We start from the raw sequence: 24,192 nt of genomic DNA, 5'->3' as shown, positions 1-24,192 counted from the left end.
CGTGTTGACACCAGTGTTGGCCGGACCATCGCTGGTTCCAGCCTCCAGCCAGGTAACGAGCCAGAAAGTGGCATGAAAAGAAAAATGCCGTGAAACTAGTCCTACTGTCTTCTCAAGGCGAAATCCCCCAGTTCTCAGTAGTCAAATCCTATTTTCCCAAACTTGACTCCTTTGAAAGTATGAAGGGAAGCAAGTTGAACAGGAGAGTTCCAGAAGCAGTCTCTCATATCTGATCACCTCAAGCCCCCTTGTAGCTGTCGGGTAGAGTGTTCCTCAAAGGAAAGGGATTCTCCCATGTGTCTGCCAAAATGTGAGTGGGCGCAGGGGATTCTCTTGCTCGTGGAATATCGGAAAGGATGCTCGGGAGCAACGGCGTTCGTGTATTCGCATGGATGCAAGAAGCCCAAAGGTTGGTATTAAAATCCCAGTCAGCCTGCTTTCTTCCAATGGAAGGAAGGAAGCTTCTGTGTGACCGAGCTGTCCATTAGGGTGGTGCGAAATGTTTCCTAAAACACTAGCAGGTAGTCTCTGAACACCTCCTGCCATTAAACCAACCATAATATTGAGTAAAAAGCCAGATGAGGCCTTTATACTGTTACCTGAGACGTGATCTTTTTAGCCTGTTATCAGGGCTGTCTCAACTTCTCTGGCTGTGAACTTCAACTTATGTATAATTTATTGCTCATGACGAAGAGCTAATTTGGAGTTATTATATTTTGTCTTGAAGCTGATATTTGAGGGGAGAGTAGAATCATGGCCCACCCACTCTAGGGTTTGCTCAACGATAGATTTGCGTCTTTATCCTTAAAGTCAGTTGAGGAATTTTAGAGGGGAGAAGACAAATGTCGGCAGAAAAATGTTAACTTAATAAAACAGACTAAGATCAGATTTCTCTCTCTCTGGCCGCCTCCCGCCTGGAATCCTTTTGTTGACTTCTTGAAACTTCCTGTGATTTATAGGACCCCTTTCCTGTAGGCCGAATGCCTTTTGATTAAGAAGTGAACCACAGCCCCGAAACCACAGGGACAGCTGTTGTTCGAATTACCCAGAACTTACTGCCATTTTCCACTTTGGCATGCAAAGACATCGTGTTAGTGCCGAAATTTGCCCCAAGTGCAAGTGGACGTTGCGTCGTTCTAGACCATCATGGCCCCCCATTTTTGACCCACAGGTCTCAAAACAAGAAGGTCTTGAAAACTTCTTAATTGAATGGGGGGCGGGGAGCGGGTGTTGTACTCTGTGTATTCTGGATTCCTTCCCACCCTAAAATTCTGTGTGTATTTAAGACTCTGGAATGCTGTGAATAGCATCTCAACTACCTGGAACGGTGATCCCAAGGAGGTATTAAGGGGCTCTTTCTTCCTAGAGGGTCCTTTCAGGGTCTGGAGTAGTCGGGGGGTAGCAGTAGGAATGGAAGGGTGTGTGTTGTTTGAAAACATTGCAGCAATTACCCCTGTTGGGAAGATGTTTGACGTAGTTTTAATTTCAAATAGCATTAAGAGAATGTGGCATTTTCATTTGTCAAATGGAGGCACGGGGTGGGGGGACGGCAAGAGGGGATGTAACGCACTCACGTGGACCATGACCTACGGCTGAGACCGGGTCTTACAACGGAGGACGGGCACGGTAAGATGTGACTGAGTGTCTCTGCTCTCAGCCCCCCTTAGGTCTCTAAACATGCCCGGAACTACCCGTGTGAGAGTTCTTCCTTTGACATGGACCACATAATCCGAAGAACTTAATAAATGTACCTGTGGCACTTGGAAGGGGAGACAGCTTGAGGTGCCCCCATCCAGGAAAGTAAGAAGTTCCTCATGTTATCATGGGGCTTACAAAGCAAATCATAGCAACTGGGACATGGGGCAGGCAGGCTTTGATAAAGAGGGCGGTAATAATCTAGTACAGGGGCTGGCCATTCACAGCCCATGGGCTGATCTGGCCTACTGCCTATTTTTGTAAATAAAGTTTTATTGGAACACAGCCATCGATGTGCACATCGTCTATGGCTGCTTGTACTCTGGAGAGTAAAAGTGGCTTATGGCTGGAGAGGGGAGCGCCCCGGTATCAGAAGCGTGTTTTCCAGGCCCACCTCCTAGTAATGCGGAGTCTAGTACCATCTGCCGAAACCTAGCAAAGGCCCGTGAGAAGGGGGCAGTCGTTCCTCTCTGGCTCCCACAGCAGGTGCTTGGTGCTTCTGCACCAACTGGAATGAGTTTGCAGCCGGCCCCTCCTTCCCGACAGAGGCTTGGTGACCTGAGGGATGGGTGGGGAGGTAATCCTGGTGGAATTCTCCCATTTATTCCTTTTGGGTTTTTTAAAAATGGTAATGTACCTTTGAGAGGGAGCGAGAGCACGCGAGCAGGGGAGGGGCAGAGAGAGAATCCCAAGCAGGCTCCGGGCTGTCAGCGCAGAGCCCAATGCAGGGCTCGGTCCTGTGAACCATGATATCGTGACCTGAGCCGAAATCAAGAGTTGGACACTTAACCGACTGAGCCACCCAGGTGCCCCTCCTTTTGGATATTTCTATTTACATTTTTGGGTGCTTCACAGCAGAGGCTAGCCGGAGGTCACTTTCTGACCCCCAAAAGGATTATGCTGCAGAACTTTGGTCCATGGCTACTATCCGTTTAGCCAGGGAAACGGGATTGGGAATAGGGAGAAGTATTTAAAACTTAATTTTGACAGAAGACGGTCCCCCAGATCCCACAGCCTGTAAGTTTATTCTTTGTTTAAGGCAGAAGCTGTGTATCCAATCAGTGGTGTGCATTCACTGAAGTCATGTAAATTTTAAGGCCGTATCAGCATCTTTCCGGCACGGTCTTACCTGCCTTCCTTCTGACAAATTCTCTTTTGGGGAGAGGGGCGTCATGGTCTTGAGCCAGTTTTTCTGCTGGAGTCGGAGCTCTGGTCTGTGTCACCTGTGTTGTCTGGCTCCCTTTTAAAAGTATGGTGTTGGGGACACCTGGGTGGCTCAGTCAGTTGAGCTTCTGACTTCAGCTCAGGTCACGATCTCACAGTTTGTGAGTTCAAGCCCCGCATCGGGCTCGCTGCTGTCAGCATGGAGCCCACTTTGGATCCTCTGTTCCCTTCTCTCTTTACCCCTTCCCCACTCATGCTCTCTCACTCAAAGCGAATAAGTGTTTTTTTTTTTTAAGTATGGTTTTGCAGTCACTGCAGTTCACTGGGACTAGTGAGGTCGTTTGTTAGTTCTGGGACTGGTCTCTGTGCCACCTCAGGAACGCGTCACCTATAAGTCAGACTGCTTGCTCCTGGCATGTCTGACTCCACGGCAGGTCCTGGAGCACCCCGACTGTCACCCTCCTCCCTCCCCATTCTTCTGCAGTGGCTGCCGCATCCAGAGTCCTCCTGGCACGCGATGCAGGTTCTCTACTGCTATAGCTCGTGAGCCAAGGCAGGTACCTGCCGCAGAGTTCTTCCACGGGTCTGACCGCTAGGGCAGCATGGTGTGACAGGAAGTGCCTTGATCTGCGCCAACCAGTCTTCCCTGAGATCCATTTTCTAACCGTTAGAGCTGAGAATGAGTTAAGTTTTCTCTATTCTGCAAAATGGAGACGTGGATCTCTGCCTGACCTAGTCCATGAGGCTTTTGAACACTATCGTTTCTTCTAAAGATACATCGGTGACGGCGTAAAGTGCGGAATGGAGGAGGATGGATAGACAGCTTCGTGGCAGTGACAAAGGAGGTTAGGTTCCGTGAGGGCTCCCGAGAAGGATCCCTATAGGGAGATGTGCCTCAAGGGCCAGATGCTGCTGTCTCTGGGCGAGATTATCCTTCCTTGAACTATGTGGGCAATATAGTTAAGCACAGTTGAGCAGAACAGTGACAGGTGCTCTTTGGTGCTTTTATTGTTCTGTTATGTGTAGAACGCTCTTCGGCCAGAGCAAAATCAACACATACCCTGGTTATTTAATAACAAGGAAAACGCCACACACCAAACCCGGGTGAAAAGATAAATAGAAGACGAACAACTACTCTCCCGTGACAGGTGGCAGGTACCGAGGGGGCGGGGCCCAGAAGGGTATTAAGGTGAGGGGTTTATCTGTAATAAGGAACTTTGCAAAATTGAAATCTGAAGCCAAAGCTGTGTTGCTGGGTGTTGAACCCATCCGACCTCCCGTCGTGGTGCTTGGGGGGAGGTCAGACGGGTTCCAAGTACAGCCACGGCGAGGAGGGCTCAAAGCCATGGCAGTCCTGACCACTGGGGGGAAGGTCGTGGTCCCATCTGTCTGGTGGGGGGAGGTTCAAATGGATTGCCAGATGCAAGGGGGTCAGAGGGTACCTCCAAATTCTCCAAATTATGGCATTATAAGTTATAGAGCAGAACCCTTAGATCCGGGGAGTTAGGGTGAGCCGGGAGAAAAGAGAGGGGAGCCAGGAGGAGAAAAAGGCAGCCGAAAAGAAGCTTGGCTGCCGCCCCCAACCACTACCAGATTTGTGACTTCCTTCTGTGGGCCAGCTGGGCACAGAGCAAGGGTCACTGGGCAGAACATCATATCTTGAGAGCCTCCTAGATTTCTGTTGTTCTCCTGAGCCTTAGCGATCATTGGTCTGAAAAAAGACCTGCCTTCTTAGGGGAACTTGAGGGGAACTAAAAAAAGTTTGCTTGCTTTTGCTTTTTTTTTTTTTTTCTTGTTCTGTGACTTGAATGATTTGGAGAGTAGATACCCTAGTTATACTTCCACGGACGGAAAACTCAAGCAGGGAGGGGATGGACAAGAACCCAAGAACATCTTGTTCCTTTTGCACTCAGGTGGTAAGGAGCTGACAACATAACTTCCAATCCACACATGCGTCGCTCATTTTTTTTCTTTGGCCTTTATACTTCCTTCTCGCACCAGTCTCCTTTACAGCCATGTATACTTGCTGTTTGAATTGTTTCAGAGCTGTCCTGATCAGAATACAAGCTCCTTTAGAAGTTTGCCCTGAAAGTTTATCTTTGGGGTAACTGGAAACAACTTCCTTCAGGAGGGGCATAGACACACACAGAGAAAAGAAATGGCAGGTGTTTCTATCCCATTTCATACATCTGGAGGCCAACACTTGGCAAAGGCCAGTGCCTTGTTCCCATACAGTGTGATATGGGATGGGTCCGAACCAGTTCTGATTGGTGCGAGGCTCTTGCTTCCGGCAAGATGGGAAGACAAGTGAGCCAGGGACTCCGGAAGGGCAGAATTGCCCGCTGTGAATGCTCACAGGCCCGTAAGGTGGAGAGCCACTGTGGTTCCAGGCACCCAATGTTTATTGACTTGAGTTTCATTAAAGGTGAAAATGGAAGCAACCCAGAACCTCTGCATAATTTTATTAGTAACGAACCATCTTCTGACTGCTTTTCTTCCCATCAAAGGAAGGGATCGGAGAAAGCAGGTGCTTTAGATGAGTTTTCATCAGGCCTGGACCTAAAAATTAGGGTCAGAGGAAGCAGTCACTAGCTTAAATAGTCCAGATGGACAGCAGTTAAGGATTAGGAAAGTAGATACCAAATTGTGATCAAGGGTCAGTCTGTGTCTTCAAAGGTTCCTGCAAGCTACCTGCTGTATTTGCTAAAAAAAATACAGTTTAAAGCCCAGATTCCATCCCTTCCTGTTGGCATCCCAGGAGCACACTGGCATTCATGCCATCTGGGAGGTTTGAGAAACAATATTTTAACCTACATGCAAAACTAAATGGACAACTTGGAAAAGTAAGAACTTGCTTCGGTGTTTATGTGCTCAATTCTTCAGGGTTACCAGGAGGATAGGGACTTGTCAGCTTCCTCTCTTGCCCCTGCCTGCTGCTGCTCATGCCTGAAGCTGAAGGAGATACACAGGTATGTCTGTGTAAGATGCAGAAGGGATGTGCAGTTTCCTTTCTTTAGATTTCCTTCATATGGGCAGCTGGATGAAGAAGTTAAACCAATATCTTATCTCTAGGTATTTCCCCAAGAAGATGACATCCCAGGAGTGAGAGTGTGGGGAATAGAAGCCCCACCTGGGCAAACTATTCAGCTACCTGTTCCAGACTATCTTATCCAGATTCTTCGGGGTAGGGGGCTGCTGCATATAACAAAGAGGTTCTGCACCTTCATTCTGCCATTGCTCCTTTTACAGATAAGTCACTCAGTAACCCCTCAAGGAGGGCAGCTGATGAGGAAGGAAATGGGGAAGTCCATTGGTGGGGGCGCTGATGAAAAGAGATGGAGGGAGCTTGACCAGAGAGATGACCAGGGAGTCTGATGGGGCAGGGCAATGGGGCAGCGGGCAGGGCCTTTTGGAGAAGATGGTTAGGGAGGCAATTGGAGGGTGATGGTTGGGATGGGAGGCTAGTAAGGGGGGAGCCACTGGGGTAGGGTAAGACCTAATTATTTCCAAGGTTCTAATCATAGCCATACCAAATTCAGTCAAAACTTTCCCCGTAAGCACACCATTACCTTTTCATAAAAGGTGATGTGAGTGGTGATATGTCAATCTCTAAAAAGGCCTGTCTAAAGTGCTACCACCCACTGTCACTGGGTAGAAATTGCTCTAATGACAGGCAAGGACCTCTAAGGAAATGGGTTCTGTGAAGCCTGACGTTTTAGAAACTGTAATAGAAGGTGACAGCGGCCATTACGCAACGTTGGTGGAAAGTGCCTGAATCTTAGGCGTGATGCTGGGTAAGAAAACTCCCCATATTGCTCAACCACACACATTCTCAAACATGTGTTTCTTTTTGTAAGAGATTGTACAACATAGCCAGTGCACCAGAATATTTTCGGATGCTGTTTGCCATTTCTACTTTTTAGAAGTAGATTTCTTACTAGAGTTGCACTTTGTGAAGCTCAGACCCTGTAACAACACAGTCTTATACATTGAATGACAAAAGGGAGCCAATAACAGTTCATTAAAAAATAACAAATTATTCTCTTTCATTTAAGAATGAGGACTATAAAAAATTAGTGATCTAGATTGATTCGACTTTACATGAGATACTTCTGAGGTTAGTGAAAGAATATATCCTGCGGCTGACAGAATATATTTTATTTTATTTTTAGTTTATTTTATTTTTGAGAGAGAGAGACAAAGCACAAGCAGGGGAGGGGCAGAGAGAGAGGGAGACACAGAATCCGAAGCCGGCTCCAGGCTCCAAGCTGTCAGCACAGAGCTTGACGCGGGGCTCAAATTCATCAACCGCGAGATCATGACCTGAGCCGAAGTCTGAGGCTTACCTGACAGCCACGTAGATGTCCCACAAAAGATATGTTAGATTGCAAACATGGATGATATTTGGTTTTAAAATTATGCTGTTGCTTCAGGAAAGTGCTCATGCTTCACCACAGAAAGATACTCTGACTTTAATCACCTAAGAACTGAGTTTGGGAAATCCGGTCTTTGGAGTATGAGTGTGATAAGGTCATGATAGAGGCTGTGGTCAGTTCTTCATGAAGCTGCATGAGGCCCAGGCAGAATCCACGCCCCCCAATTCAACATCCATGTCCCCCCTACCTCCCCCTGACCACTCAGAGCTGCCCTCAACATGGACATCTGAGACCTAACCATTTGCTCTGTTCTAGAACCATCTCCAACCCCCCTTCAAGAATTACCTGCCTTTATGTTTTGGTCTCCATCCCATGTCTGGCTTCCCACCCCCGAACACTTCCTCCTTCTGCCATCTACAAACTCAACTCCCTGCCAAGTTCTGAAAACCCTGCAACCTTGACACAATCCTGATGGCCAGTCCAACCCTAATAGGAGTTATGGTTCTATCAAAGGAGTCCCCTGCTCCCCAGTCATCCCCTTGGGCCTCGATTGGAATGAAGCTCTGTTCTCCTCTCTCTGGAGGTTAGATGGACCAGGGAGAGAAGCGGCTCAGGCCAGATGGTGTGCACTGGGCTAAGAACCTGTCCTCTAAAGTGTAGCCGTTGGTAGCTTTGAGCAGAGGAGAATCATCATAGCAGCGGGAGACTGAGGAGCTGAGAGCCAATCCCTCGAGTGTTTCCATTTCCTTCCTGCACATCCTGTCCCTGCCATTATCCACCCCTGTGGCTGGGAGCTTTTGACCTTGATCAGCAGGTTCAGTGCAACATCAAGCCCTCAGACCCAGCCCCGGCCCTGTGTTTGGGTGAGTGGGTGGGTAAGGAGACCGAACCCAGGTTCTAGTCTCAGGGCCCCATTTCTCCAGCAGATGCTGCCTTATTTCCCTATGAGTTCCTTGCTTACAGGGGTCTGAACATCCTACCTTTGAACTGAAATAGTCAGATGAATCGTTTCCCTGCCTGCTTCCCACACCTACTTGAATTACTGACCCTCTCAGACCCTCAGAGACAGTTTAGACGTGGGCTACTAGGGCCTTTTGTCTGGTTATTCTTCTTTAACTCGAGGTGGGCGACCACTTGGCAAGGAGTGCTGCCCCGGGGGCTGATGGAACCTCCCAGGGAAAAGGCCGGACCAGGACGGGAAATAACCGAGGGCAGCTGGACCCAAGTCCATCAGATGAGGGGAGCTGTGGGTGGTGGTAGGGGAACAACCTTTGATGTTGGAACAGGGGTCAAGTGTGAGGCTCCGACTGGTGTCGAATCAGAGTTTAGGAACATGGGAAGGTGGAGGGGATGGTACTAAGAGGTGAAGTGGTTTGGAATGAGGGCTCCAGAGATGAAGGTGCCGAGGGTGTATTTATTAAGTGGTGACCTGTGGGTGAGGGACGGCCTGCCTCATGCACCGGGCTTATCGTATTTCTCATTGACACACCTTCAGATCTGGACCCACATTTAGTGCCCGGCATAGAGCCTAAGGGAGAACTCTTGGAGATCGGGTGACTTCGATGTGACCCAGAACATAACATTTCTCCTGTTTAAAAAAAAAAAAAAATGTTTTTAACAGTAGGCTCTCCTCTACACACTGTGACACAGAAATCTTGACTGAACTCCATGCTGACTATCGACTACTTTGTCACCGGAAGTAGTCTTTCCCAGCCTCCTGATTGTTGATGTACCAGGAGGGTGACTCCCCTTGGTCCTTTGGTGGCCTCAGGACTGAAAGATCCCCCTTCAGGTTTTAAGCTGAGGAGGTCGAGGATCGTCACTGCTTCTTGCCAGATTCTCGCATCTGCCAGAGGCCTTCTCGTTGTGCAGCATCGTGGGAACGGGGAGGGATCTCGGCACCTCTGACGCCGGGGGATAATGGGGCCCTTGATCATTGGAAGAAGTCTGTAGAACGTCTCTTGCCAAAATTACCTCGTGAAAGGCTGCCCTCCAGAATACGCTGCTCCCTCGGGCCCTCCTAATGCTGCCCCTTTTAACCTTTGACCTCACAGCCGCATGGCAGAGTGCCACGACTTGTCCATCCATCCCCCCCGTCCCCAACTTCGCTGTTTCTGGGAGTCGTGGTCTGTCGGTGAAGGCAGAAAAACAGGACTGAATAAGAGGAAGAGTGGGGCAGGTGGATGCCCGAGCTGTGCCAATAAACCGTCTCCACTGGGTGGCTCCGTGTCTTATGTTCGGGGCACCTACACCCAGGGGTCGTGAAACCCACTTCCTACCTTATACCAGCCTGGCTCTGCTTTTCTGTTGCGGAATCCAACCATCTGGCAGCAGTTTTAACTTCTCAGTTCTATTACATCCAATGTTTCTCCCCGGTTTGCGACTGGCCCCTTCTTGTGTGTGTTCAAGGATGATGCATTTGTTTACTGGTTCGCTCACTCGACCAGGATTTGTGGAGATTCTGTTTTGTAGTGAGTACTTTTCTAGACTCTGGAGATACCGTGGCGACTAAAATCATTGCCTCTACCCTTGCCATCTTCACCAAGTGAAAAAATAAAAGACTCAAACAATTGCAGCTGTGACAGATGGCAGGTGGGACAAGGCAGGAAGCTGAGAAAGACGATAACAGGGGGACTTACTTAAGCGGGGGCGGTTGGAACAGGCCTTTCTGAACAAGTGACGTCGAAACTGAGATGGAGAGATGGAGAAGTCTCCAGACAGGTGAGGGATTGAAGAGAGCATTGCAAGCAGTGGGAACAGAATGTACCCACAGCTGGAGAAGGGAAAATGCTGGATGTATTGAACTCCAGGGGAGCCAGTGGGCCTGGAGCATGATTTCTCCAAGGCAAAAGCAACGTCAGGTGAGGTAAGTAAGGTAGGCACGGGTCAGATCATGCAAAACCTGTGGGGGAAATTTTAAAATTTGTCCATGCAAATTCTTTGGTACTCATCCCTTCAAAAGGCAGATTCTAATTCCCTTCCCCTTAAGTGCAGTCTATCCTTAATGACTAGAATGTGCCGGAAGTGACGATGTGTGATGTTCAAAATTAGGACAGAAAAACACACTGTGGCTTCCTCCTTGCTTGCTCTTGGATCGCTTGCTCTGGCAGAAGCCAACTGCTGTAATCTGGAGATACTCCAGCAGCCCTGCTAAGAAGACACACATGGCTGAGATCTCCCAGTGGCACATGTGAGTGCGCCATTTTGAAAGCTGATTCTCTTTCAGCCAGTACCTTGACTGCAACCTTATGGAGACTGAGCCAAACCTCCTAGCTAAGCCACTCCTGAGCTCTTGTCCCACAGAAATGATGAGCTACTAAATGTTTGTTGTTCTGCAGCAACAGATAACTGAAAGAGCTTGGTGGACTATGTGAAGGGACTTAAATTTTTGTAAGTGGAAAGAAAAGTCATTGAAGAGTTTTGAGCAGGGTAATTACATACCCAGAGTTATCTTTTGAAAGGCTCACTCTGGTTGTTGCATGAAGAATGGTTTGGAGTTGGCCTAAGGTAGAAGAAATGAGGCTTGTGAGGCTGAATCAGTCAAAATGCCTTTGGCTACAAGTGTCTGAAATTCCCAGCCCAAACTTACTTAAACACTAAGGACATTTATTATCTCATCTTTTAAGTAGCTCAGGTTTAGGGTGGCTCTCAGGTTAGTTAATCCAGAGGCTCATCAGTATCATCAGGCCCCTAACTCTTTATGTCCCTGTTCTGCCTGTCTTGGTATGTTGGCTTTGTCCCCAGGCTAACTTCTTCCATGGGGACCAGATAGCTATTGCGATTTGTCACATCTAGAAATGACAAAGTCCCATTGAATTAAAGTCCATATCTTCCTAAATATCTCTTCTTAGGAGTGTGGGAGCCTTTCCCAGAAGCTCTCAGCAGATTTTCCCTCATATATCATTGATAATAATTGCATCACACATTCATGGCTAATCGATTCCTGGCAGGGAAATGACCAGCATGATCGGCTGAGACTAGACATTATGGTGGCCTGGAGTAGGATTGCAACAGTGAGCTGGAAAGAAATTAATGGGTGAGATATATTTTATACAAACCAGGAGGAATAAAAGAAGGTTTTGGGCATGAATCACCAAGAGGATAGAAGTACCATTTTCTAAGGTGGGAAGCCTGAGGAAGGGAGCTTTGGGCAAAGAGTGAAATCGAGTTTGTCATTTCCATGGACAGGGCTCATCAGGCCCACTTTGCTAACTACCATCATCTACCTGAAGGATACAGAACCTTTGCTTCAAAGATGGATTCCCTAGTGAGAAATGTCTAACACCATTGCAGGCTGGCTAAGAAAGTACGGTTAGTGAGGGAGGCCTTTCTAACGAAACCATAAAGGCTGTAGCAATTTCTTTATACTCATAAGGCTTGCTTTAATGATTATTGTTGAGGACATTGACTGATACTGTAAACTATACCATGGCTTTCATTGGGTGTCCTTAGATCATTTTCCCTTCATCGGACACTTTCATTAGCTCTCTTGGCCGCCAGGCACATTGTCTTACAATTTCCATGAATAATAATAATGTGACTACTTGCCTCTAGGTTATACTTTCTATTTTTAAAGCTCTTTGTCACATTAATGGATTGATCCATAAATGTATAAACGCTATGTAAAAGAAGCATGCCCATCACATTCCATACCCTGTATTATTTTAAGGTAAAGACCAAAATTCTAGGTGATAACTTCATTTGACAAACATTTATTGAATACCTACTGTGTCCCAGGCACTGTCCTAGATGTTTAATCACTATTGTTGACTGTCGAATGAATGGACTTAGATGTACTTAGCCAAAGAAGAGATGATAGGGCTACGATCCATGAAAAAATGGCATTTTTTCTCTCTGGCATAGTTTCTTCTTTCTAGAAATGATGGCAAAAAAAAAAAAAATCACCTTAGCCCTTGATTCTGGGAATTTAAAAGAAAACTGCCAGAGATGAGATCTGTTTGAATCTTATTAGGCACAAGTCCTATTTCTGTCTAAGGTGGAAACATGATGCCTGCAGAGGTGCAAACGCTTTACATCAATTTGAGATTTGGGGTCCTAAGAATGAGCTCCAAAAGCCTGAACATAAATTGCTGCGACATTGGGTTTGTCCGGCTGGACATTCCATGCTTAAGTCTGCAGATCAACTGAATACGTTCCACCAGTCTTGATTTTTAAATTTAATTTTCCTTAATTTATTTCCTTCCATATGAAATGAGCTTGTTTATCCATTAGTTTTTGTTTTTGTCTGTTTTCTACTGAGACACTAGCCCTTAGAGGAGTGCCTGGCACACAACATGAGCTAACTTAAATATTTATTGTGTGAATGGATGAAATCCCTCTCCTGATCGAAGTTTTCCTGACTGTTCAGCTCTCCTTTTCTGGATTCCAGCTGCCCTAAATATTACATAGTAAGTTCCTCTCGTTTAGGGCTTAACTGTTTAAATCATCAACTAATATTGGTACCAAACTGTAAGCTCCTCATGTCTAGGGATCACGTCTTGTACCTCCCCTTAAGCCAACGCCCCAAACTCGGATAAAGGGAGTCCATCAGATACTAGCTGGTCAGCGGCTCAGGGTGTAAGGCAGGTAGAAATTCAGGGAGGGAGGGCCCTCTTTCTACCCATCAAATCCCCAGGAACAGCAGACATCAGTGGCTCATGTGGAGAATGTAAGTCTAGTTTCCAAAACAAAACTCACCGGCTTCAGGAGGTTGATTCACTTCTAGGCGGTGGCCCTCAGCTCTGGAGCTATGTGGCTTTGTGCGCGACCGAGCAGTGTCATAAAATTGTCAGTGGTGTATGTGGCTTCGAACCGAAATTTGCTGCCAGTTCACACCCTCAGGAAATGCATAACGGATTTAGATTTGTGTGTTTTTAAGGACACCAACAACCAAAAAAGATGTGGAAAACATGAAGCCGTAACATGTGCTCTCCACCCATTAAGGATGAGAACAGACACTGACGGCAAAGAAATTGCTGGGTTGGAGATGGGAACGAAGGACTGGTTTTAGCCTAGCAGAATTCTGGTTGCCGTACTCTTGAAATTGTGCGAAAAGAATCAAGATAGATGTGATCAAAATTAGGAATATACTTCTGTTATTGATCTTTGGTGGGGGCGGGGGCGGGGGGGTGCCTGAGTGGCTCAGCCGGTTAAGCGTCTGACTTGGGCCCAGGTCATGATCTCACAGTTCGTGAGTTCGAGCCCCGTGTCAGGCTCTGTGCTGACAGCTCGGAGCCTGGAGCCCGTTTCAGATTCTGTGTCTCCCTCTCTCTCTGACCCTCCCCCGTTCATGCTCTGTCTCTCTCTGTCTCAAAAATAAATAAACGTTAAAAAAAATAAAAAAAAAATGGCTCCTGGGATATCCAAAAATGTATTTGAACTAATTCGAGACACTCAGAAAAGTTGTAAACACAGCACAGTGTGTTTCAATATATCCGTCACCCAGTTTCTCCTAATAGAACATTAGCATGTTATATAATTATAGTATAATGTATAGGACAGTATATAGTATAACTATAGTATAATGATCGGAACCAGGAGATTGACATTGATCCCATACTATTAACTAAGACAAAGACCATATTTGAATCTTGCGGAATTTCCCACTTATGCCCAGGATCCCACGTCGCACTTACTTATTCTTTCTGCCCAGGCTTCTCCAAGCTGAAATAGTTCCTCAGTCTTTTGTCTTCACAACCTTGACCCTTCTGAAGATCACTCACCACGTCTTCTGTAGCTTAACCCTTAACTGGGGTGTATCTGAAGTTTTCCCACGATGGGAATGAGGCTGTGCAGAATTTGGTGAGAAATGATGTTTTATCCTTTGTTGACGCACCTTGTTACTGGTGATATTTACCTGGATCTCTTGGTGAAGGTGTGGTCTGCCGGCTTTCTCCCCTACCTTTTCTTCCCCAGTTAATAAATATCTTGAGGGAGCTCCCATGAGACTAAGCGGATTCTGTTTCTGAAACTCCCATCCGCTAACGTTAGCATCCGTAGCTGTCGTAGCTGCAATAATGATTATTACGAAGTTTGCCTATTGTTACCACAACTTTTTCTATTTCTTTTTGTCCTTCTACGCTTACTAATTGGGATTTTACTCTAAGGAAAAGCAGTCTTTTCTCCTTAATTAATATAAGTAAGTCAGCATGGACTTGGGATATTCATTCCGTTCAGTGAGTTATAATCCAGCGTTATCCTGATTTGTTTCGTGGCTTGAGATGTTCCAGCTTGAGCCATTAGGAGCTCCTCTGGCTTGGCTCTTCTGTTCCATCAACAAGCCCTTATCACTTTTTGAGCTCTCCCTTATTTTCTGGCACCACAAGACATTCCGGTCTCCTCTTGTACTTTCTCTGCCCCAACCCTGCCTTCTCTGGGTGGCTTTTAAATGGGAGTAACTATGGAGCCCCAAGTCATGACTCATGTAAGCCTTGAATTCAGATCTGCTTTGTTCAGAAGTCAGCGAACCACTAGGAGACCTGATGGCCTGAAATCTGTCAGGCTTGGGCCAAAAGATGATTTTAATAATGCACGAACACTTAACCCCACTTTTGAAGTTTGGAGATCTATTTCACAGCACGGGAAGACCTGGTCCAGGGGCATTTCTACCACACGCCACACGGCCACTCCACAGAGGGACCGAGTCGGACTGAATGTACTGCTCGCAGGCTTACTGTGGGGATCAAATGAGCCATGCACGAAAATGCTTTATAAACTGTAAAGTGTTGTAAAAATGTGAGGGGTTACTGTTATCGCTCCTATAACCAGTTATTCATTATAATCATGGTGGAGTTAGAATAAGCCTGAAAGGTCATTCCATCTAATACCTGTGCTTTACAGGAAGAGAAGCAGAAGCCAGACGGGTTAGGTGACTTACCCAAGGTTCCAGGGTAAAACGGAGGCAAGAACTTAACACCTCATCATGTCTTCTCCCCGTCGCCACATCTGCTTTTTTTAACGTTTGTTTATTTTTGAGACAGAGCACGAGTGGGGGAGAGGCAGAGAGAGAAGGAGACACAGAATCCGAAGCAGGCTCCGGGCTCTGAGCTGTCAGGACAGAGCCTGATGCGGGGCTCGAGCCCACAAACCACGAGATTATGACCTGAGCCGAAGTCGGATGCTTAATCCGCTGAGCCACCCAGGCACCCCCACAATATCTACTTTTCAAGCAGATTTTTCATCGCCAAACCTGGGAGGAGCTACCACGAGTTTTTCTTTTAAATACGTCCTTCCACAACAGAATTCAGGTAGACTAAGGAAATACATCACCACTGTCAGCTTTGGAAATGTCACTTTAAAATTTTCCTGTATTCGTTTTTACTCCTTATCCTTGGCTCTCCCAGTAGGGCTGAGCTAATTCATCTCTGAAAAAAAAAAACAAGACAAGATAGGTTATCTCTGTTCTCAGAAAACTATCTGAACCTGGTTCCAGTTCTGCTGTGAGGGGGCTCCCGCACTCTGTGGCATTGGCTAAGTGACACCAGACATCTGGATATTTAGGAACAGGGAGGTGATTGCCTACGTGTTTTCTATTTCTCTTCCAGATGTTTGGAATCATGAAGACAAAGTCTCTGTCTAGAATATTAGGGAAGGAAAGGTTTTATTTTAAAAATGGTATGCATTTTCAGGGTATCTCAGAATAAGGCTTTTTCTTTTTTTTTTTTTTCCTCTCCTGAAATGTTTGTTGAGAAGGAACTTGGAACTTTAGAAATGTTTGCTTCATTGGATCCCAATTTCAAACACTTTCCATTAAGGGGCGCCTGTGTGGCTCAGTCAGTTGAGCGTCTGACTTGATTTTGGCGAGCCTGCTTGGGATTCTCTGTCTCCCCCTCTACCCTTCCTCTGCTCTCTCTCTCTCAAAAAAAATAAATAAGTAAACTTTAAAAAATTTTTCCATTAAAACCAACAGTGGGTGCCTGTTGTCCTTTGGTGTTCAGTACCCTTCTTTCCATTAGGTGACTGCTTTCCCATCCTGTGTAAATCTGGACAGTTGTGATATCCTGCCTCTCCTCTGACTACAGATATGGATACAGGACCAGGTCTTGCTAACCTTGGAGTCTCATCTTTGCCCGTGATCATTGTGAAGGACTGATCATGATATTTGTATTTCTGGATCTCACTATATCAGAGCTGGACCCCAGGACTTCATAGTCAAGTAAACCAATAAATCCCTTCTTTGCTTAAGCTAATTGATTGAGTTTCTGTCTCTTGAAACCACCAGAGTCCAGACTAATTCCAGGTCCTTGTCTTAGGAACCGTCCGTTTTACCTGCCTATTGAAGGCAATCAATAAATGTATGTTGAATAAGTGAGTACATCAGGGATAAATAGAGCCGGGTTTTTTAGTCCAAATATGTGAGCCTGTGGTTTTAACCTGTTTCTTCAGTGGTCATTTATCAGGGTACAGGAGAAAACTGGGGGAATGGAACCGTTTATTTTTGAATTATCAGCAGCGACATAACTCAAAGAACCAGAAGAAAGACAACTAAGGTATCTGAATAATTCACAAACTGGATAATTAGCCTGAATGGTTAGCCTTAGCAGAAATTCCACTGCTCAGGAGCTCTTTGTCCAGCCAGTTCCTACAATCTGTCTCATTTCATTACATCAGATTTTTAATGAGAAGGGATGGGGAGGAAAAAAAAAACAACAGCAAAAGACACTCATTTCTTAGAGTTCCACTCCTTTCTAGACACAGGGCTGGCTTCATGGGCGCGACCTCAGCAGCCCCACCGGGCCTTGTGCTTAGAAAGGGGCTGTGCTTGGCTTAATGCTCTGCCGTGGCCAACTTGAAGTTCTTAGTAATGCTGACTAACGAGTCCCACAATTTCATTTTTCACAGGCCTTGCAACTTCTGTAGCCAGTCCTGCGGAAGACTTGGTTTTCTATCAATCCTCGTATCAGCCTGAGGACACTGCATCATTTACCCCATCTTTCCAGACACAGGACCTGGATAAATGACCGGCCTGTGGTCACACTACAGAGCCAGGATTTGGACTCACGTCTGTTTGGCGTGAGAGCCTCTGGGCTTTCCTCTGCCTCCTCCGCTCACACCCAGGTAATAAGAGGGGTCCTGCATTCAAGGGCCTTCATTTAATATCAGGCAGATAACATGGAAAGCATGAAGTTCATGAATTCCAGGATCCTCCAAATAAGTATAATTGGACAAGAAACTTCTCAAGTTCTTTTTTTTTTTTAAATGTTTATTCATTTTTGACAGAGAGAGAGAGAGACAGAGCATGAGTGGGGGAGGGGCAGAGAGAGAGGGAGACACAGAATCCGAAGCAGGCTCCAGGCTCTGAGCCATTAGCACAGAGCCCGACGCGGGGCTTGAACTCACGAACTGCGAGATCATGACCTGAGACAAAGTCAGTCGCTCAACCCACTGAGCCACCCAGGCGCCCCTTCTCAAGTTCTTTTTATTCATTTAGCTGGCTGATGTTTTTTGAAGGCCTAATATTGCGCAAGGGCTTCCTATGCATTTTTATTCATTCAAAAACAGGTATTCATCGAGCCCCTGCTCTGTGCTAAGCCTGGTTTGAGGCTCTAAGAACAGGACGATGAATAAAGCTGGCGAGATCCCGGCTTTCATTGAGTTTATGTGTGTGTGTGACAGAGTGGGGGGCGGGGGGGACAGCGGGAGTTGACAGTAAGTACGTTCACCAACAACGGGATAATTTAGGATGTGCTAATCCCGATGGAAGGAACACACCGCACGTCGGAGATCGAGTGAGCAGGGACTCCTCCCTCCCAGGAGCCATGGTGCGGCTGGGACGTGAGGAATCCAGCCGTGGGGGAGACCAGCGTGAGCAGGTTCCTCGCAGATACAAGGGTGAGTGGAAAAGTCCCTGGGGCCGCTTTGCCCTGATCCTCCCCGAAGCTCACGTCACCGATGAGGAAACGAACGGAGACGTGGGGAGGTAAAGAAATTCGCCAACGTCCCCGGTTAGGGGGAGACTGAGAATTAAATTGGCTCCAGAGCCAGCACAACGGAGGGCTCTCCTCTGGCCTCCCTGGAGCCAGAGGCCGTCGGAGGAACTTGTGTTAGACGGTCATGGGAAAAGAGTAACCGAGACCCCCCCGGCTGCGGAAATACTCGTTGCAAATGTGCATCGTGTTGTCCCGTCTTCTTCTTTTTCCTTTTTAATTCCCCGGGGCAGTTTGTTTCGCACGGACCCGTGAAGCCTAGTGGACGGTTACAGTTTAACGTGGGGCGGCGGTGGGCAGAGAGGTCTGCCGCTCGGAGCCCGGCTCCAGCAGAATGGCGGGAGGCCAGCCTGGCCCCACGAGCAGCCCGTGAGATGCTCGGGCCAGCAGCCCTCGTAAAGGAGTGGACCCCCTGCCACTTGAACCGCGTCCTCGGAAAGCCCTGCCCCAGTCACCGGGCGGACGGGGCCGCTCAGCTGGGCTGCTAACAAGTGGGACCCTGTTGCCTCATTTCACCAAAAGAATTGCCAGAGCTCCATCTTGCTCTAAGTCCTGCAGAAGAAACACAATCGCTGCGTTCGCCGCCCTGCCTGAAATCACTCTGGCTGGATTTCAAAACCAGTCACAACTACCAATAAGAATTATTACGGGTTTGTGGGCAGAAGATGCAGTCACTTAAGCAGTGAATACTAGCGATCGTCACGCAAGAGAATCAGACGACCTGGACCTTCAATGTGTACTTGTGATTTAGCCAAATGCACTAAGATGTGCATTTGTGCTTGTTTTAAATCACTGATTTCAGTGTGTCGTCATTAGCTGCTGGGTCATGGCATTGCTTTCTTGCTTTCGGCTGTCAGATTTCGTAAACAAAAGCACGAGTAAAATGCGATTTGGGGGGCACCTGGGTGGCTCAGTCGGTTCAGCAGCCGACTCTTGATCTCAGCTCAGGTCACGATCCCACGGTTTGTGAGACTGAGCCCCACGCTGGGCTCGGTGCTGACAGCGTGGTGCCTGCTTGCGATTCTCTCTCTCTCCCTCTCTCTCTGCCCTTCCCCCGCTTGCCTTGCTGTGCTCTCTCTCGCTCGCTCTCAAAATTAAAAAAAATTTAAATGGGATTTTTAGAGCATGTCATAAAACATCTCCATATCATAAAGCCGGAGTGGATTCCTGGATGTAAAAATTACTATTTTTGACAGGTTCATAAAATATTTGGTATTTTAAGTTCCAGTGCACCTTAATGACAGCAGCCCAACGAGCAGTCGCCTCTTCTTCTTTTTTTAAATGTGTATGTATTTATCTTGAGAGAGAGAGAGAGAGCATGAGCAGGGGAGGGGCAGAGAGAGAGAGGGAGAGAGAGAATCCTAAGCAGGCTCCACACTGTCAGCCCAGACCCGATGCAGGGCTCAAACTCCTGAACCAGGAGATCATGGCCTGAGCCGAAATGAAGAATGGGACGCTTAACCTGCTGGACCACCCAGGCGCCCCAAGAGCAGCCCCTTCTGACTTCTGACATGGAGAACGGAGCCCTAGACGTACACGCGACTCATGTCGCAGTGGGCACTTTGTCTTTTCTGGCATCATTCTCGGTGGGTATGAACCAAAACGTCCTTTATAAGATGTCAAACGCGGCAGCAAATGCGTGGTCCAGTTTGGACTTTGTAAAGATAGGTGTCCGTGTGCAATTGTGTTTTATGGGGGTTGGCTCGGTGGCCTCCCTTTAGGAACGCACATTTCTTGACGTCGTAGCGCAGACGGGTCCTCTCAACATGTGCCCATCCGGGGGGCCAGGGGGGCCTGGACGTCAAGAAATAATATTGCTAAGGTACTTTCGTATACAGTCTCCTCCCGCCCCTGCCGAGTACATTAGTCTTATTTTTAGAAGGTCTGCTTTGCACGTGGGAGTCTGGTCCCTGCTGAAAGGAGCTTATGCGAAACTCACCCCCCGGTGAAGGTGTCTGGGCACCTGCTATCGGTGACGCCGGCCAATTTAGGAGTGAGACCCCCAGGCAGGTAACAATCTTATTTCTCCGCCCTCCCCGTCTCATCTGAACCCCTCTCGAGCTCTCACCACTTTTGCCTTAGCGCATCCTATGCATTCGATGCTACCCTCCTTTTACTTTGCTCGGTGTGGATAATGTCACCGTGACCTTCTTGCAAATTGCCCCTACACGCTGGAGCCAAGTTTCAAGTAATTATACCTCATTTGGCTACAATTAGGGGCTCCCACCAGACTTAACGCATGCCCGGGCAGCCTGTGACAGCTCAGATTTGCGAGAAATGTCTAGTTGCTGGTTTTACCACGTGGGAGGCGGCCCGGCCCACGCCCGGCCCCAGCGCAGGTCGTGGTTATGATATCACAAATAACAGGACATCTGAGGGAAGTGGCATCGTCTCATCTCTCAGCAGAGAGAATACACAGAATTGCTCTGAAGCTGGCTCCCCAGCAGAAACCGGAATGTTCTGCCGGGCTTACCCGATTAGCCACTTCAGGAAGCAAATTCGCAATCACGACGAATCGGGTCAAAAATAGTTTTCTTAAGCTTCGTTCTTTCTCTCCCAGAGAAATGAAGGTAGTGGGGGACCTGCAATTAAAAAAAAGAGAGAGAAATCTTCTTTTCCTGAGCACCTAAAACCACACCTGCTCTCTAATTGCACAGACCATGAAAAACGCTGCGCTCAGCAACCCCGGCCACAATTCCCCAAACACCTACGGGCTCTGTGCCTTTGTCGAATGTCCCCGTTCATTCTCTCCAGATAATCACCAACTGAATCAGAATCATGCCCAGAGTGATTCTTTCCCACGGACTCTGCCGTTATCGGGAGAGCCTTGGTTCAACTGCACGGCGTCAGCTCAAGGTCATTCCGTGTTGTTGGCATGAGCGTGTTGATGGTACCCACATGCTTTCTGCTCCGAAGATGATCGCTTTCTCTGATTAGGTCATGTTGCTTTCGCTCTGCCAGTTCACGTCCAGGCGGGGATGTGGTGGGGAAACACGACCCGCCCCCCCCACCCCAATCCAGGCAATGTAGCAGTTTGTGTTTCTGGGTCAGGGGATGATGTCTTCCCTCTGCCATGCCTGGCAGGCAGCCTTTGGTGGAGGCTGCCTTAACACTGACATGTTTGGTAACTTGAGAAAGAGACGGACCAGTCCGTTATCTGCTTCGATATCGCTTTGCAAGCTTCGTGCCCAGAGTGGCCATCTTGAATTGATTGCCCCAGTGACACAAGTCAGAAGCGAGCTCCCTGCCAATCCCTCCTGCCAGCAGATGGCTCCAGATGAGGTCATTGTTTTGACAGTCTCACAAAAGAACCCCAAACAGCCCGGACAAACCCTTACTCATGTTGGATCATCCAGAACGGTTGTGAGATGAAAAATGGATTCGGACCAAAACTTTGCAAATGTGAAACACCACCAAGCTTCTGACTCCTCACATCCAGGGAAACCCCGACAGGGGGCTGGAGAATATTGTTCTGGTTCCCTCCCAGCCTCTCCTCTGCCCTGGGTGTTGGAACTGCTTGGGTGGCTGTGATTTTCTGATTAGGGGAGGACAATTAACTCAAACCTCAGTGACCGCAGGCTCCATTGAGAAGCATCTTGGCAGCCTGGGTGCTGATGTTTTTGGAATACTGTGTTTTTCACCAATTCCAAGGGTGTATGTGTAGCAAGTCACGTGACCCCAAAGTAGCACTGGAAACGCTAGAATTAAAGCACCCCCTGGGACTACTTATCATTTGGGTTGGGAAATTGGGCAGGCGCATATCTTTCCAAGTTATTTTCTAGGATGACCATCGTATCTTGGCTTCCAGAACGTGCATCCCTTGACAGCAATCCTCGAGTCCTGAGCACTCATCCAACTTAACCTTGTCCCTCAGGCTTTCTCCCGAAGAAGGGACATCTCCCCTGTCTCAGATCTGTGTGCTCATCAGAACCCGGGGTCAAAAGCGGGTCACTTTTTCCTCCTTCTTGAGGTGGCAGTAGGAGCATTGGGTTAAAAGTCTGTTTTCTACCCTTAGGTTTTGGTTCTGGAAACTTGTGAGGGCAAAAAAAACCCGGACTTGGGCTTTGTATTGGTGTCCCACAGCTGCCATAACAAAGTGCTGCAAACCGACAGAAACTTATTCTCTCACGGTTCAGGAGCTAGAAATCCAAACTCAGGATGTCAGCAGGGCTGGTTCCTTCTTGGGGGCTCTCAACAGAGGGAGCATCTGTTTCGCACCTCCCTAGTGGCCTTGGCTCACGGAGGCACAATTCCGGCCTCTGCCTCCCTCTTCACATGGCTTTTTCCCCATGTGCCTGTGTCCAAATTTCTTCTTCTAAGGATGCCAGTCACTGAATTAGAGCCCACCAGTCGACCTCATCGGCAAAGACCCCATTTCCAAATAAGGTCCATTCATGGGTGCTGGGGCTGGGGCCTGCACCCATCTTCCGGGAGGACACGTTCAGTCTACTGTGTCTACTCGTACATCCAGCCCCGGCCTCCTCTTGCCACCTGTGCAGCTTCGGCAGGTCACGGGGTTTCCTTCTCCGTGAAATGAGAACACCGAACTAGCCGATCTCCTGTCGTTTTCTCTGTTGTACATTCTTGTTCGGGATGCTGCTGTGTGCGTTCTGAGGGCACCTCATCGGGGTAGGGAGAAATAGCAACCCGGGAGGGACTCAAATTGTAAATGTGACCCTCAAGGTCTTTCAATTATTTCACTCCCAAACTGGGCAGTGGTTGGTGAGGGAGGCTGACACCGAAAGCCATCAAATGCTCCGCCCTCAGACCCACGCGTGGAATTTTATCCCCGGGCATCCAGGGCACAACGTTCCCTGGGCTGGCACTCAGATATCCGCATGTCCCCCGGAGCAGGGAGGGCTCAGAGAAAACCCCCTGATTTCAGAAAGACAAGCAAGGGTCGGGCAGCTCACAGGTGTTCTGGAACCTGGGGCTTGGCCTCTCCAGAGTGGCCAGCAAGGAAGTCAGACCTGAAAGCGTGACCTGGGCTCATAAGGGCCACCCAGGTCCCCCACCCTTCTCTCTGTGTCCCCCTCTGGATAGTGATGCTCTTTTCCTCGCTTGAGTGTTGTTGTTTTTTTTCTCATTCCCAGGGTGGTGACGCCCCATCTGCCGTCTCCCCGCCCCTGCCACCAGCCTATTATTCATCATTTATTCTGGAAACTTCTCCCCGGGGCGCGCGGGAGCCAGGCCCGCGAGGATGAGGTGCGGGCCGCGCAAGGGTGACTTCCCCACGGACGCTTTCTTCAAAGAACTGGGCCTACAGGCCAGACGTCAAGGCACAACATGCTGAGGCTGAGGACGAAGGCGTCCGGGAAGATCTGTACTCGTCCCAGCAGGGGCCCCCGGGAAGCCTTCCCCGAAGACGCAGGGGTAAGTGGGAGTCATCAGTGGGCTTGTCAGGAGGGTGAGGCATTCCATCCCGAAGGTAAGTGAGCAGACAGAAGGCGGGAACGGCAAGCTGAGGGCTGTATGACTCCTGTGCCCAGACTGGTGGGTCACGAAAGCAGGGGACGGCCATGGAAATTGCTTCCTGCAGCGTTTCCTACTGATCCAACTTCATCTTAGAACTGGTTGTAAAGAGGAGGCCGGGCTAGTCCCCAGGCTGGGCGTGTTCCACTCCTCACTCTCTGAAGTCCGCGTATAGCATTGAACGGGTTTAAAATATGTGCCGTGATCGGTCTTTCTCGGTTGGCTTCTGGATGTTTCCAAGGGGAGGTTGGTGGGCAAGCCAGATGCGAGCCTCCCACGACATTCCACCCCAGTGGGAGCACTGACTCCAGAAAGGAGCAGCCTTGGTTGGGGGGCGGGGGGGGGCGGGACCTTATAATCCTCCACCAGTGAAGATGCTGCTCGAGGCCTTTGTCTGCTCACCGAGCCTGTGGGGGTCAGGCCTGTCCTTGACCCCATCTCCCAGGCAGTCAATTCAATCTGGCCAGAAGCGTCCGCTTCCTTGAAGAAAGCTTAGCTGTTCTGCAGGGCTCTCCTCGCCACCCCGTGTACCCTCCGTGGATCCCTCTAAAAGCCTCTGG

General features: G+C 48.3%; 1 long non-coding RNA gene across 1 annotated transcript; it reads left to right on the top strand.

The window, feature by feature from the left end:
- The first annotated feature begins 1,223 nt into the window (after window positions 1–1,223).
- LOC122232055 lies at window positions 1,224–23,390 on the top strand. The gene is made up of 3 exons (XR_006209383.1): window positions 1,224–1,341; window positions 1,658–1,800; window positions 23,254–23,390. It is a non-coding gene; the product is annotated as an uncharacterized LOC122232055 (long non-coding RNA).
- The last annotated feature ends 802 nt before the right edge of the window (window positions 23,391–24,192 follow it).

This window comes from Panthera tigris, chromosome D2 (genome assembly GCF_018350195.1).
Source record: "Panthera tigris isolate Pti1 chromosome D2, P.tigris_Pti1_mat1.1, whole genome shotgun sequence".
NCBI classification, from domain to species: Eukaryota; Metazoa; Chordata; class Mammalia; order Carnivora; family Felidae; genus Panthera; species Panthera tigris.
The sequence above is the reverse complement of the archived record's forward strand: the minus strand, read 5'-3'. Positions and strand labels throughout refer to the sequence as shown.